Source organism: Carassius carassius, chromosome 7 (genome assembly GCF_963082965.1).
Source record: "Carassius carassius chromosome 7, fCarCar2.1, whole genome shotgun sequence".
NCBI classification, from domain to species: Eukaryota; Metazoa; Chordata; class Actinopteri; order Cypriniformes; family Cyprinidae; genus Carassius; species Carassius carassius.
Genome location: NC_081761.1, coordinates 20,571,178 through 20,588,224, shown reverse-complemented (window position 1 = coordinate 20,588,224; position 17,047 = coordinate 20,571,178). Strand labels below are relative to the sequence as shown.

The window sequence follows — 17,047 nt, the reverse complement described above, 5'->3', positions numbered from 1 at the left end:
ATAATAGTTTTATGTCTTGTGACCTGTAACCATTCAGTATTTTGGTCAATAAAAAATTTGAATGGCCACAATATCAATTGAAAGTTTTTTTTTTTTTTTTTTTTTTTTATAAATATCATAAATTATTAATAAAAAAATATCATGTTTTTGGAACACTGCCTCGTGTGACATTTTACAACATTTTTCCCGATCTAAGCTTGTATTTGTTACTTGTCATAAAAAATGTTTGTGAAAGTAAATGTTCAAATTCTCTAATATTTTAATAGACTTATTGGTCACACTAAATTACTTGATTTTACTGACAATTAATTAATAGCTTAAGATTTAATAAAATCATATAAAATAATGTATAATATAAAAAAAAAAATATTCAGAAATTAAAAACATGCTCACCATTGAAAGGATAATTATAAAAGTCATTATGAATTGCGTTTTTTTGTGTGTTTTTGAATAAAATATTTTGGAAGGAGAAAGTGTTATATCCTTGACACATAAATCGTTAAGAAAATTTAATTTGGATATTTTAAGTTGCAACCACAGGTGCAAGTCTAAAAGTGTACTTTCTATTTGGATCCAATTTTAAGTGGGTCAATACTGGAGCTTTCAGAGTCTTCAGAGAGGGCATGGTTACATTATAGAAGCTGGGAAAAATTTAAACGAATCTTTACAGTAAAGGCAAGAATACACACACAAACACTCCAAACTAATTTCAAATAACTTATTTGCAGAGACATTCCAGTTCATTCACCATGTTAAAACAGAGCTGTCTAGATCCTCTAAGGCTTCAAATGGTTGCACTCATTCCTGCCATTATTCTCAAAAATCCAGCAGTGGTGTCAGAATGATAAACCTTCAACCACTCCTCTCCCAAATCTCCATCATTCTTTCCAACCTCACTTCCTATGTTTTCTTCATCTCAGACATTTCTGCACTTCCAATGGTTACTCTGAAAACACATGTATTGTACACAATGGACATCTTTGTCGAGACATTCTTCCTGTTAGCTTGGGGATAAAAAGGCGGCAGAAATAAAAACCAGTCACCAAGCTTCCTGCAGACATTATCTATCATGCAAATTTTAAACGAGACATTTCAGTTACCACAGAACATTTTCCTTTTTTGTCAAGCACACTATTATTGTGCAATATTTGATTATTTCACATTATTTATGCTATTTTGCATGTAGACAAAAAAGTATATAACAAGAAGGCACACCAGCATTTTTCTGGATGTATAGGAATGGCCTACCTTTGGTATAGTGTTTTTCTCTTGAACTGAAGTTGAAGTTGACTGAAGTCCACTTGTGCCTGTAGAAGGAAGGAGAGAAGGAATATAATCTTGTTTATGCAATGAGAATGTTGCACTCCTGTTGCTGTTTGTTATTCTGCAAGAAACTTCTTGCATATAAAAAAGAAATATTGCTGACTTGTGCGTTTCCAGCGCTCTCTTTACGTTCGTCAGTTATTTGACGTTGAAAAAGGAAACGTCTCTTTTTTTTAGACATGGAAAATCGATTTTACAATCGATTCAATGAACACTTATGTCTTAAAAATCGAAAATGATTTTTTCACAAAAGTGACAGCCCTAGTTACTTGTAATGCGTTATCCCCAAACAATGCTTATTTCACAGAAGGTATAAAGAAAAAGATGGTTATTTTAATTAAACCCAACAAGAATTTTGAACAAATATTTTCCCAAACAACAATGACTAATAACCTATATAATCCCTTTCAAAGCAAATAACAAAAAGTGTGAGAACTCCGTTGTTCTTTCCACTTAATCAAGAAAGTCGCAACACAATCTGTTATACGCCCTCAAACCCTTGATGTACACACACACACACACACACACCTCAGCTGATGAGAGACAAAAGTAAAGAGTATGAAAAGGGGTGTGTGTGTGTCCCATTGAGCAAAGCAGATCACAGCTGCACACTAGGGCACAACTGTGCCGACCGTCTGTCCACATGGCAGCCTGAGACGCTGCGTGTGTGGCGCATGACAAAGCCGTGGCTCACTGACTTGCAGACCATGTGGTGTTCTTGCAAAGACTCCCTTATTAGATCTTTCTTTAGACACTGGGGGTGTGACTCATGCATGTTAGACATACTGAACAACACATTCCACCAAGGGTGCTGAAAAACAGTTCCCTGATTAAATACGGTCTTTAAAAAGATGTTAAAAATCAAGGAAGGTGTGGGAGTGTTTGGACAGTGAGTTAGTATAAAAACCTTCAGTTACTATGGTAGCAAAATCGGTAAGTCGTCTCAGTGTCAAACAATCACAAGTCACAAAATGTATTTAACACTTATGCACGCCTATATGTACATTTCAAGCTTCAAACAGAACTATTATCTATTTGAAAAGCATGTCCCAGAAACTAGTGATGCACCAAAATGTTTATATAAAAAAAAGGGATACTCCACCCCAAAATGTAAATTTTGCCATTAATCACTTACACCCATGTCATTCCAAACCCGTAAAATCATTGTTCATCTTCGGAACACAATTTAAGATATTTTGGATGACAACTGTGAGGCTTGTGACTGTCCCATATAGAAGTAAATCGCACTGTCAAGGCCCATAAAAGTATGAAAAGCATTGTCGGAACAGTCCATCTGCCCTCAGTGGTTCAACCGTAATGTTACGAAACGACGAGAATAATTTTTGTACACAAAGAAAACAAGAATAATGGCTTTATTCAACAAGTTGTCTCCTCTGTGTCTCTCTACATCACCGTAGCGCCATTTTGGAAAATATGAGCTGAACGCAGGCAACGTATGCTCTTCTGTGTCAGCAGTGCCACAAGGATGCGTTTTCTTTCAAATCAAAGCGTAAATATACTTTAAAAAATGTTTCCTATATTTCCTCATTTTGGGGTGGAGTATCCCTGAACAAATTGTACTTATCGCTACTGACATTTACACGAAACAGAACCCTAACCCTAACACATCAAAACACACCAAAGAAGCGGTAAAAAAAATCACCGTTTTGATCCTTACAAAACTATTTTGGCATTTCAGTCCATTATTTTCAGTTGCCAAAATTTTGGTGACTAACTACGTTACCAGAAAATCATACCATCCGTAATGAAAAAAAGAAAAACTATATCATATTAAATTTTAAATCAATTTATTTCATACTAAGTAAGCATATACTTCATATATACTTTCAATCCATTAACATATTTATTCACGCATCACTTAAGATACAATGACATAAAATTATAATTAAACTTTATTTGGAGTATTTCTTTATTGCACAATGCACATTTTTCAATATTACGCCTAATGTGGGTTTATATCACTATTAAATAAGGATTGTATTATCTCTGTATAATATCAGTCTTCAAATGCAAGATATTTAAAGTGTAAAGTGGACTTCAGCACTACTTCCACACAATTAAGTGCATTAAGGACAAAATTTGTTGTTTCAATTTAGCAGACTTTAAGTATACCAGTTTAGTATATTAAAAGTACAACTTCAGGGTATTTTTATTAAGCACATAAATATGTAAATGTATTTGTAGAATAGTTGGAACAAAATTAAGTATTTTAAATACATTTTAGCTTTTTTTTCCAGTTGGGATAATACTGTAATGTACTTTGTGTTTTACTAATGTAGCTGTTATACACTGTTGCAGAGTGTGTGCTGTTGTGTGTTTGGATATATTTGTGAGAGAATAGTTTGCTGGTTTAGAACTGAGACAAAATATATTTGTGGTAAAAAACTATGAAATCACCACCCAGGCATCAGATGGACTGGGTTTTCTGCTTGATAGGGAAATGACTTGGTTATTCTGAAATCATGAGACGCATCAATTTACAACATGTACATCATAATGACACTATTGTCTTTTAAAGTCTCTGTAGTTGAGTTTGCATAATCGAATCTGATTTCCTGTTCCTCTCTGTGAAGCTGATTTGACACAAACTGTATTGTATAAAGTGCTCTAAAAATAAATGCGTCTTGACTTGAGTATAACGAAAGTGCCACAGAGATGAAATCTAGATGAGTTTAGTCATACATGATAATGTGATAATTGATATTGTGTGACAGAAGGAGATCGAGATGACGACCAGGTGTGTCCATCAGCATTTCCTGCCATTGGTACAACCCAGCGGAAGACTACACAGAGACTTCCTGCATGAACAGGAAATGGGGAGAGAGGGGGCACAGAACAGAGGCCAAAACAGTGGAGGTGATGTCAGAGGAAAAACTCCAGTAGAGATTTTACCATGAACTGGCTATTGTTGCTGAGTGGACAACCCGAACAGTGTCCATATACAGTACGAACAGACAGTAAACTACACAGCAGAGACTTGAGTTGAGACTGTGTCCCATACTGACTGCCACAGTCAAATTACAAGCTCAAACTAACCTAAAATTGCATTTCTTTCTTCCCTTTCCATGCAGGCAAACAGACCCAGATGCACAAGTTCTCAATTAAAGATGAAAGGAATATGTTAGTTAAAGTTAATGCATTAGCAAAGTAAAGTTCTTCAGTCTGTACTTGTTTCACAGATTTCTTGATAGTGCATCAAAGCATATAGGTAACACGAACATAGGATTATAAGTAAAAATTAACTTCTTATATATGTCACAGATGTTTTCACTGCTAGTCTGCTGCTGCTGTCATCCAATGGTCATTACTGTCATTAGTGTTAGCTATATACAATTTGGCTGTTCAAAATGTTACATTTTAATGTAACTCTGCTCAAATGAACAAAATTACTTGAATAAATATTTGCTAATTTTGCTGAATGAGATTTAAAGACTGAAACCAGGAAAATGATCCGATCCTCCCATCACAAGTACTAGCTGCGATTTTATACTCAATCTTGTGAATGAAATGGTTATGCCATGGAAAAATGGTTGAAACAATAGTCACTCAGAAATTGCTAGTAAATGTCACAAATAATTACAAAGAAATGGCAAGTAATGCATTAACTAAAACTTGAAATTTGGAAGTAGAAAGACTGAAATGGCACTTATGAAACTAACTCTAGTCTGCAACTAACTTTTGTTTTATTTGCAACTTCGAAAAATCTAAGATTGGCAGTTTGTCGGGTCCCATCAGTAGACCTCAACCGAAAGAGGGACAATGGACGAAACTGGCACTAATACTACATAATGGATTTTTGAGAGCTAAGAGTAAAAGAGTGAACATCTATCTTATTCTGAAGTTCTCCAGGGACATCCTAATGCTATCTTTTTGATTATATAGCCTCAGCTAACCCCCCCCCCCCCACACACACACAGCAGAACAGATGACATGAATCAGCAGAAATGCCTGAAATTCAGAAAGCAAGACATATATATATATTTCATGAGTGTAAATGTGTGAGAACATTGCTACTTTGAGCGCTACCAGGATAAGTGCACAAATAAACTTACGTACTTTAAATATTTATCAATAGAAGATCTCAGGTGGTTGTGTTAAACATTTTGAACCATCTGGTTTTAAGGGGACAAATCAATAAAAATGATCAAAGTTAACATGAAATATCAAAAGATATTATCATTGACTGGATGGCACTTACTGTATGCTGACAGAAATATCTAGGATACAATAGTTAAATGTGGATCCAAATAATCTTCGTCTGTCCTTTAATGGGACACCACTGATCTGATATATCACGGAGATATTTATAACAAGACCAAACGATGAGTATCTGTGAAAGCTGTGGAGCAGGCTCACTTTCTCTAATGGATATTATATAAATATATGGCCTCCTTTAGGTTTGCACCATGATCTGGATTTAATCAGTGCTCTACAAATGTTCAATATTTTGCAAAAAACATTTAGATAAACTCTATAGCCACAAATAGATCCTCTATGCTGTACAAAGTACACGCTGTGGGAATTTAATCAGATGTAATATTCCCACAGTGAAAGGGGTTTGATGAGGCTAAATTCCAGCTACGCTAAAACTAAAGTTCTGAATCTTCCATACGATGACCATACAGTTTTATGTACAGGTGAGAAAAGACTTGCTTGCTATAATTCTTCTTAAGTCTTTCCAGATTTTGATTCTGGCTGCTGCCAGTCTATTAACACTATTTGGACTGATATGTGCACACTTAAAAAAAAAGAAAAAAGAAATAAAGATGACTGCTTACAAAATTTTATTTTAATATTCTGACTTTTATTTGTGGAGGTACTTTAGCTGCTGTAAAGTTGGAGGGAAAAAAAATTCATTCGGTTTCATTACATTGTTTTGTGTCTGTTTTTGTTCACAAGAACATGTCTTATATAGACACTCCCAATAAATGTGGTAAATATGACTGCTTAATGAAATCAAACATAGCTTCTTATTCTCTATTACAATCTTGTATTTATTTACTAACATATTTTATCGGTCATGAGTCTCGTTTCCAGAGTTTAGCTCCGCGTAGCCTATGTCATAAAAATATAATAATGGTTTCTGTTTGGGAGCTTTTATAAAAATACAGAAGTGAACATTCTTTCTAAATGTGAAATATAGGCTACTGTGACTACAAATAAAGAGAAACGGACTTGACTGTATAATCAGGCTGTTCATAACGCTTTACTTCTCTGTGACTAATTTTCAGTCCTGATAAATTAATTAATAATGATCAATGTATCACTTATTATAGTAAAACATTGATGCTTTTGGATTTAAATATTAAACAAAGCATGCAAACAAAGGGTCGCTTTTATCATGTTCATTTTGTGATCGCGCTAGTTCCAGTGACTTATTTCTTATTAGTTTTCTGATAACTTCTCTTTGTTGGTGAAATGATGGGGTTGCATGACGTTGTTCCTGAGAGGCATGTAAAGGGCGGGTTTAAGTGAAAAACAGCGGAGCTTGTGGCCTGATGGTGAAAACGCAGCAATATTTTGCCGTCGGTGCTACAGGTCCGAGGCTATTAGCCCCGCCCCGCCCGTTTAAAGCACTGGCTTGTACTGGCTGACAGTGGAAAATCGGCTCATAATGACCAAGCGGTTTAATCCAAGTCTTCTGAAGAGACACAATTTCTTTACATGATTACTGCAGATCAAGCAAGCACAGTGGAGATTCCATGTTTAACATATTTGTTCTGAAGCTGAACAATGTCTTATTAAGGGGGTTGAAATTACATGAGAGTGAGAAATTGAACTGTTCCTTTAAAATGGTTTAATAAGTTCTAGTTTAACAGGTAACTCACAACCAGACTATTTTTTGCATACCTAGTGTAAACACACTACACAATTTCTGCATGTTGCAATGAGAACAAGTTCTCCCATTGTAAGCCCACCTCTGCAAGTGCTGAGTTCCTCCTGTATGCTCTCGAAGCTGGCTGACCCTGAATCTGTGTGTGGGCCATAAAAGAACCACTGAGCCGAGCAGTGAGGCTGACCTGGTGTAACGCCACGCCAGTAGAGGGAGCCCTCACCGGAGTATTGACCGTTTACCACTCCCTCTGCTTCTACAGTCATTTCCTGTTTGGGACTATTTAACATGTGCTAGCATATCACTACACTGCAAAGTATTGCCAGTTAACCTGCCTTACCGAGCGTTTTCCTTGTGAGTATTCTGACTGCCTGTTTGATCACGATTCTGCCTGTTATCTCGTTCTTGTCTCTTGGATTGCCCCTTTGGATTTATTGCTTGATTGGACTGATGTTTGTGTTTGACCTGTTCGCCTGCCTACTCGTCTCTGCTTACTGGATAAAGATCGGACTGCCCTTACGGTATTGACACATTGCCTGGTAAAACGACTCTGATTGTACGATATTCCTTTAATAAACTCCTGCAAATGGATTCACATTCTGCCTCAGCCTCTTCGTTACAGAATACTTTGCCTCAACTGAATCCAGCGGAAGTTTCTAACATGCAAGCGGCGTTACCTTATCAAAGTGAAGTCTTAAAGGGGTATCAAGATCAGTTGAGTAAACTTCAAGCAGTCAACGAGCACTTGACGAGCTACATCCAGTCACTTCCAGCAACCACGCCCAGAGCGGTGAGTTTCGCACTACCAGATAAATTTGATGGGTCTGCTGATAGATGTCGAGGTTTTGTTCGTCAAGTAAAGATTTGTTTCGACAATCAGGAGGACAAGTTTAATTCTGACGAAAAGAAATGTGCTGTCATGATGTCCTTGTTGTCTGGAAAGGCGATTGACTGGGCTGCAGCTGTTTGGGATACTGACATGAGATTCAAACGATCCTTTGACTATTTCCTGCAACAACTTCAAGAAGTGTTTGAATATCCCGCAGGGGGCAAAGATATATCAACTCAACTTCTACAAATGTCGCAAGGAAACAGAACAGCCACAGAGTACGCCATCTTATTTCGCACCCTCGCTGCTCAGAGTGGGTGGAATGACGTTTCCCTAAAAGCCATATTCCAGAGAAGTCTCAACACGGATCTCCAGGCAGAGCTCGTATGTAAAGGAGAACATTCATCGTTTATTGACTTCGTCAGGCTTGCAATTAGGATGGATAATTTGATGAGACAGACTCCGCGGGGAAGGTATATGAAGGAAATACCGCCTGTTACCACGACTGTGAATAAAACTATAACGCTCGAAGAACCCATGCAAGTCAACTATACCAAACTTTCTGAAAGTGAACGAGCACGGCGATGCCATCTCCGTCTCTGTTTCTACTGAGGTGAACAAGGCCATCGTTGCCAGAGATGTCCACACAAGGCACAGAAGCCCATGTTGGTGAATATGGATACCAAATAATCAATCCTTCAAACTTCCCCTTACCTTAAAAACTGAAGAACTGTCCATCTCATTGACAGCTATGATCGACTCCGGAGTAGCATTAAATCTCATTCATGAAGACATCGTCAAGAAGTATAACTTAACCGTCCAACCATGTAACCCACCCATTAAGATCAAGGCCATCAACGACACAGCAATCGGAACTGGCATAACTCAACAAACCATGACACTTACATTACAAGTGGGGTTATTTCACCATGAGTCCATATCCTTCTATGTTGTTAACTCTCCTAAGCATGAAGTCATCCTCGGATTCCCATGGCTGTCTATTCACGACCCCGTCCTGTCCTGGCATCAGGGTGAGTTGACCAAGTGGTCAGCCTTTTGTGAAAGTCACTGTTTCTCGTCAGTTCCCCAGCCTGTATCACTAGTGTTGAAAGTCCTTCGAGTACTAGGCTGTCAATATTCCCTCCTGTTACGATGACCTATCAGAGGTCTTTAGTAAAACTAAGGCAACACAACTACCACCTCATCGTCCTTGGGACTGTAATATTGATTTACTCCCCAATGCCATGCCCCCCAAGAGTCGTGAAATCTTCCGGGACCTGCTTAACCAGTACTTAATTGCCTACATTGATGACATTCTCATTTACTCCAAGTCTGAAGCAGAACACGTTGACCATGTCAAGAGCATCCTCACACAGCTCCTGGAGAATCACCTGTACGTCAAGGCAGAGAAATATGAGTTTCATGTCAAGCAGACATCATTCCTGGGTTATCACATTAGTCATCAAGGCGTTAAGATGGAAGAGGCCAAGGTCAAGGCAGTGACCAAATGGCCCCAACCTTCCACGGTCAAGGAACTTCAGAGATTCCTAGGATTTGCGAACTTTTACAGAAGATTCATTAGAAATTACAGCATGGTTGCAGCACCACTGACCTCCCTCCTCAAGGGGAAACCTTCCAAGCTCAGGTGGAATGAGGAAGCTACTCAAGCATTCAAAATCTTAAAAGTAAAATTTACCATGGCCCCTATCCTCAAGCACCCTGACCCAAACTTACCATTCATCATGGAAGTAGATGCCTCGAATTCAGGAATTGGTGCCGTACTCTCTCAGCGCCATGGTCAACCGGGTAAACTGTACCCTTGTGCATTCTTTTCCAGGAAGTTGATGGCAGCCGAACAAAACTACGATGTAGGGAATAAGGACCTCCTATCCATGAAAGCAGCGATAGAGCAATGGAGGCACTGGCTCGAGGGAGCAGTCCACCCATTCCAGGTGATTACCGATCATAAAAACCTGGAGTACATTAAAAGTGCAAAACGACTCAACCCTTGCCAAGCTCGATGGTCCCTCTTCTTCACACGCTTCCAATTCTCAGTGACTTATCGCCCAGGAAGCAAGAACAGTAAGGCAGATGCTCTATCCAGGCAGTATGATCTTCTCATGGACAACAAAGCTCCAGAATGCATTCTTCCTCCATCAGTAATCATCGCCTCAATTACTTGGGATATCATGGAGGAGATCCAATGGGAACAGGTCCAAGATCCAGCTCCTACCAACTGCCCTTTTAACCTCCATTACGTTCCAAAAAGTCTGCGCCCCAGAGTCATTCAGTGGGTCAACTCCTCAGTCAGCTCTGGCCACCCCGGTATCTCCTGCACTCTACACCTGGTACATAACTCATTCTGGTGGCCTTCAATGTCCAAGGACGTCACTAATCATGTCAAAGCTTGTCAGGTTTGTGCTCAATCTAAGACCCCCAAGGAATTACCCTGTGAACTTCTGCCCATTCCACAATGTCCCTGGTCTCACCTATCAACAGACTTTGTTACTGACTTACCGCTGTCCCTGCTGTTTCACAACAATCCTTGTTATCATTGACAGATTCTCCAAGTCCTGCTGGTTAGTCCCCTTGAAAGGACTCCCCACCGCCATGGAGACAGCACAGGCTATGTTCCACCATGTATTCAGGAACTATGGAATACCGGAGGATATTGTCAGCGACAGAGGTACCCAATTTACATCCCAAGTATGGAGAGTATTCTGCAAACAACTGGATATCAATGTCAGTCTCACTTCTGGTTATCATCCCCAAGCCAATGGTCAGGTGGAAAGATTGAATCAAGAATTAGGCAGATAGTTACGGTCACATTGCAACATAGAACAGTATCAATGGTCAGAATTCCTCCCATGGGCAGAGTATGCACAGAACTCGCTAACTCACTCATCAATAGGTCTGACCCCTTTCCAGTGTGTCCTCGGATACCAACCCCCTATGTTCCCGTGGTCTGGCGAACCATCATCAGTCCCCGCTGTGGATGACTGGATTTGTCGGAGCGAGAGGGTATGGGACAGTGCTCACGTCCACCTACAACGAGCTGTCAGAGTACAGGAACTCCAGGCTAACAAACGACGTTGACCACATCCATCCTACCAACCAGGACAACGGGTCTGGCTCTCAACACGGGATCTCAAGTTGCGGCTACCGAGCAGGAAGCTCAGCCCAAGGTACGTTGGCCCTTTCAAAATTCGAAGAAGAATCAAAGAAGTCACGTACCAATTAGAGCTTCCTGCTAACTACCGTATCTCTTCCTCCTTCCATGTCTCACTTCTGAAACCGGTCCACATGGATGCTGACCCCAATCATGAGGCTCAAGGGCCACCACCGCCACTGGACATTGATGGAGCACCGGCCTACACGGTCAAGGAATTACTGGACTCGAGAATGAGAGGGGGTCAGCTCAAATATTTTGTGGACTGGGAGGGCTATGGACCTGAGGAGAGGTCATGGGTAGCCGCCAGCGACATTTTGGATCAATTTCTCACGGAGGACTTCCATCGAGCCAGACCCGATCGACCAGCGCCACGACCACGGGGACGTCCGCGCCGAGTGCCAGGAGGCACTCCTAGGGAGGGGGATTCTGTTACGCCACGCCAGCAGAGGGAGCCCTCACCGGAGTATTGACTGTTTACCACTTCTACAGTCATTTCCTGTTTGGGACTATTTAACATTAACATGTCACTTCACTGCGAAGTATTGCCAGTTAACCTGCCTTACCGAGCGTTTTCCTTGTGAGTATTCTGACTGCCTGTTTGATCACGATTCTGTCTGTTATCTCGTTCCCGTCTCTTGGATTGCCCCCTTTGGATTTATTCCTTGATTGGACTGATGTTTGTGTTTGACCTGTTCGCCTGCCTACTCGTCTCTGCTTACTGGATAACCCCTGTGTATGTTGAAAGATCGGACTGCCCTTACTGTATTGACACATTGCCTGGTAACACGACTCTGATTGTATGATCTTCCTTTAATAAACTCCTGCAAATGGATTCACATTCTGCCTCAGCCTCTTCGTTACACCTGGAAACAGGCTAAAAGTTTCCTGTCTGGCACATGGGAGTGTTAGGCCATCCTTAAAAATATTCTTGTTTGCTGTAACCCGACCGATTTTTTTTTGCTTTTAGTCCGACCGACTTGCCGATTGTAAATTTGCGTTAAGACCGACCAATTATTTTTTTACTCTTCAAACAACTAATACAAACGCAATAAAATACTATTAATTATATTTAAGTATTGTAAATATATAAATTGCCTTGGCCTACATACAAATGAAGGCTATCTTCTTTAATTAAAAAAAAACCCTGTGACGTCATCTGCGTTTACACGGATGTCACACTGTGGCCTGTGCGTTGGCTTCATCTCATACTCTCATTCACTGTCAGAGTCAACGGTTCGTGCTTGGTAATGATGGCTGCGGCTGCAGTAAACTAAATGTTCGCGGTCACTGTTCAAAGTCATACGGGTTCGGGCACCATAATACATCTAAAAAAAATTCATTAAAACAGCTCGACACCGCTTTAACTTGGCACACCCAGGCCTTTTCCCATCCCTTCTCCTCTCTAGTCTAAAACCGTGAATGTGTCGACTGTCACTTTATGTTCGAAAATCTATTGCACGAATCAAACACAAATCAACCAACACAAGTTTCGAAAACGAAAATGAGAAAATGATTTTAACGACCTTTTCTCGGAGCGCGTCCAGGTTTTTTTTTTTTTTTGAACAGGCGTCACACAGCAACTGCAGCTTCGGACACACACGCATAACAGCAAATAATACTTCTGCACAATGTTTCTCTTTTTACAACAGAAATGTGAATTTAGCCAGTATTCAGTCTCATACAGTTTCAGACTTGAATCGCCTAGGGCTGTCAAAATAGCTGAAAAAACTAAATTCGAATTTTTTACTTAAATATGATCAAAATTCGAATTGTATTCGAATTTTAAATGCATAATTTCAGTTAGGGTGAAGAAAAGCTTTTTGCTTCTCTTCTGAGGCTCAAGATAGCGCATTGAGCAAAATATTAGTGCATGTTTATTCAAAGCATTAGAATACATGACTGTGAAAAAAACATAATATTTAAAATAATGTTTATGAACCAATTATTATTAATTAAGTTGCTTAAAGAACTATAAACAAAACAGCATCATGTATGCATGCATTGTTAAATAAATAAAAAGGGCAGAAAACCAGTCACAAAGGACATTTTTTCATTTAAAAACATGAGATGCGCGAAATATGCGTTCTGTGTGAACGGCTTGGTTTCAGTTTTGATGTAAACAGTTTGATGTGGATCTTCTCCACATTTTTTTTTTTTTTTTAAGTGGCTTCAACTGGATACGCTAACATAACCTTATAATGCAATGACACATATATTGTCATCGCATCTCGTGCGCGTACACGAGGTGAAAGATGAGAAAGCAGATACTGCGTGTCGAGCTCGTCCGCCTTTGAAAGTTGTGTAGACACAGCTGTGCGTGCGGCGAGATGGAATGGAACATGTACCGGGGCTCATAAGGCAGCTTCCTTAATGCACACCTAAAATTCATATGCGCATTCGAATGTGGATTTTTATTTTAAATTCGGCGAATATTCGAAAAAATATTTTTTGATAGCCTAAGAAAATCGCCTATGCGATTTTTTTTGTTGTTGTTGAAATTTAATCGTAAACACAGCCATGTTGAAACCTGCAGTAAATGTTTTGCATTATGGCAGTCCACTCTGCTTATTGTTTTTCGAAAATGTTGCACTCCTGTTTGTCATTTTGCACGTAACTTCACGCCAATAAATCATCAGAAATATTGGTCTTTACCAATATATTGAATCTTGACATTCCTCCTGCCTGTTGTCCGTGGATTTACCTATATTTGGTGTTATTTGCCGTATAAAACTTTAGAGATGCAAAATCGATTTTACAATCGATTCAATGAACACTCGTCACTCAAATCAAACAGATTTTTTTCACAAAAGTGACAACCCAAGAAAGCAAAGTAAAGTTCTCTCATATGTAGCTTGCACTGATACGTAGCGGTGGATGCAAGTAAAACAGTACCTCATTTTTTTTCTCACCTGAAATTCATGCAATAAACATGTTTTTGACAAAGATTTAAATTGGTTTGTGGTATATATAGCCTGCATCAAAATGAGGTTTGCAATGATGCGCCCGAAGGCACGGGTTGAAGACCCAGTCAGTGACGTCACGATATGCTAATTTGTTTAAATTCATACCGACGTCATCCCCATCATAAAAATTTCCTTTTTTTTTTTTACATTGAAACTTGAAAAAAAAATATAGACCGACCTACCGACCCTTTTTTTTTGTTTTTTTTTAATTACTGTTACTGCAAACCAAAATATTTTTAAGGATGGCCTTATTTGGAGAAGCCACACAATAAAACAGCCATAGTGGCTAAAATATTAACAGGAGGGTGACTAGTGGTTTGGAATCTACTAAGTATGTGTGTGAGACACTGCACTGCACACTCACCTGTAAGGGGCTTTTATACAAAAAAAAAAACAACAACCTTGACTCATAACCCATGTGAGTCGTTGTGAACATGACCAACATATTAGAGCATATCCTGCTGAACAACAGTAATGAATGGTAGCTATAGAGAGAGAACTGTTACTACCACTTTTACGGAAATGATAAAGATCTATTTAAATTTTAGAAAAATAAATTTTAGTTACACATTTTAGTTAGGGATCAAATCTGACCAATGTATAGCATCATAACTGCACCATAAAGGGATAGTCTCCCAAAAAAAAAAAAAAAATTATCATCCTTTTTGTCCATCCATTAAAATGTTCATGCTTCAAAAAGTAAAAAAAAGCACTATAAAAGTGTCTAAATAAAGCAGTTTAATCCAAGTTTTCTGCAGAGAGATTATATCAAAGTGATATTATCAAAAGAACAGACCTCAAGGTTCAAACTTGTGTACTGAAGATGACGGGTGAGAAAATGATGTCAAAATGTTTATTTTTGACCTATCCCTTTAACCATGAATCACAGACTCTTTTAACAGTAAAGCAGGATTTCTGGGCCAACAGCTGACATACTGAGTGTTACAATTTCTCATATTAATAAATATTCCTTTTGAACATCCATTTATTGTTTGTTTCAACATTTAAGATTAATACAAAATACTTAACAGTTTAAATATGTCGGTTAAATTTGCAAGTAAAAACATTAGAAAATGTGCAGTCTAAAGTGTGTTTCCTTTGTAATTAATCCTGTTTAATGAACTTTCTAAGGCTCTCACTAACCATTTGTTTTAACATCTGCTGAGCGAGTTAAAGCCTTTATTAGCCAAAATTCACACTCTGTCATCCATACTCAAATCTGTACCTCTGGAATAGAGGTAGCTATGTCTAGCCCTACCCCAAAAATCAATAGTAAATCAATGGAAACCACAAATGGTAATATACTTAGGTAGGTGTAATAAGCTTCGGTCTAGACTAGATCTAGTCTTTATCTGGGAAAACCATTTTATCTGAGGAAAACCATGAAACTAACAAGATTAGATGACTGGTGACTATTCTACCTCCATTACAGGGACTCACAAGCCCAGCAAGAATAGTCAGCAGACAATAAATGGACCTTCAGCTATCAGAGCTCACATGTTCTGTGAGTTCAAACATTCTGAATGACCCTGAATGAGTGTTTATGCACACAGCTGCAAGATCACGCTTCTCATGCTTCACCATCCTACATACTCACAGAGAGGTAAGATGTATAAAATAAATACCACAATTTTAGAAGAAAGTCTAAAACTTGATTGAATATTTTTTTAATTCATCCAGTTAGGCACTCAGGTTTCTTACAAACACAGTCCCACATTATCACTAAGACTAAAAAAAATAGACTGTCCAAAATACTTCCATCTGAAGGTGTGTGAAGATATTAATATCAGCGGTATAAAAACAGCATGTTCTTATTTTGCTGAAACAAGCATTTGTAGAACAAGCTTACATTTATAACTAACAAATAAAAATCAGTTGTTAAAGTTACTGGTAGACTGCTTGTAGCATGAGGAAGAGAGTTATTAACGGTCTAAAATAACTTCTTCAAAATCATATAAAATATGTAATTTGTGCCAGTGCACTAAAAACAAGCACAAAATGGCTCCATTGCGATCGTCAGATCTCATCAGCCTGTACAACCAGATTCAGCTAAATTAATTTCATATCGTCATTCTAAACATTTTGTTTTCACTGAACTTAATTTCCCAACATACAGATTTACTGCTTTCAGATGGCAACTGTATTTCCCAAAAAGATATGATGCAAACATACTGGAATTTGCAGTGGAAGAATCAGCAACAATATTGCAACCGTAAACAATTAAGCAACAAATAAATAACTCCATGAGGGCTGACATTTCACACAGTGGTGACCGGATATGCTCTGACCCATCATTCACTCTCAGAGCAGAGATATGAGATCATCCTGATGCTGGATTTGATGCATTCTCCTTTCCCCTCATCTTATGCTCTATTCATTTATTTAATTGTGTAATTCATTTAATTACATTTTCTTGTTTTAGTTTCTAAAAACTGGTCATCCCTCTCTTTCACTAATGTAAACGTCCTGAATGAGAAAACTCTGTTCTGAAGGAAGGGAAGAACACTCAGTGATATCTTTTCCAGCTGGATGAAGTAGGGCTGCCATCATGGTGAGATCACTAATGTCACGAGAGGTTAAGCATCATTAGGACACACATGGAAGGGAAGAATAAAGTTAAGAATCTCGGCAATTAACCATTTCATTTGTTCTTGCCAGATTAGCAAGTTTTAGTAAAAAAAATTTCAATGTGTTACAAACACTTCTTTCAAACACACAAACACTTTTTCCCAGAATAGCTGAAATATGAAAAAGCCATCTTGAACAACTTTCCCCATCCATTTTGACATCTGCACAAGTCCATCCAAACTAAGTTTGGATGCCTTAAGTTGTATAAAGTTACCAGTGATACAGAAGCATCTCACTAAACTTTTCCCCATATCATATGAGTGGCAGCATGACGGCAT

General features: G+C 38.6%; 1 protein-coding gene across 7 annotated transcripts in view; it reads right to left on the bottom strand.

The window, feature by feature from the left end:
* The window catches only part of raph1b (Ras association (RalGDS/AF-6) and pleckstrin homology domains 1b), a 76,625-nt gene that overhangs the window by 50,841 nt on the left and 8,737 nt on the right, over positions 1 to 17,047 (bottom strand). For 6 of the 7 annotated variants that reach the window (XM_059554133.1, XM_059554132.1, XM_059554135.1 and 3 more), the window contains exon 2: positions 1,249 to 1,307. The exons of the other annotated variant lie outside the window; for it this stretch is intronic. The gene's annotated coding sequence lies outside the window, so the exon portion shown is untranslated. The remainder of the gene's footprint in view (positions 1 to 1,248; positions 1,308 to 17,047) is intronic. 7 annotated transcript variants of the gene reach the window in all.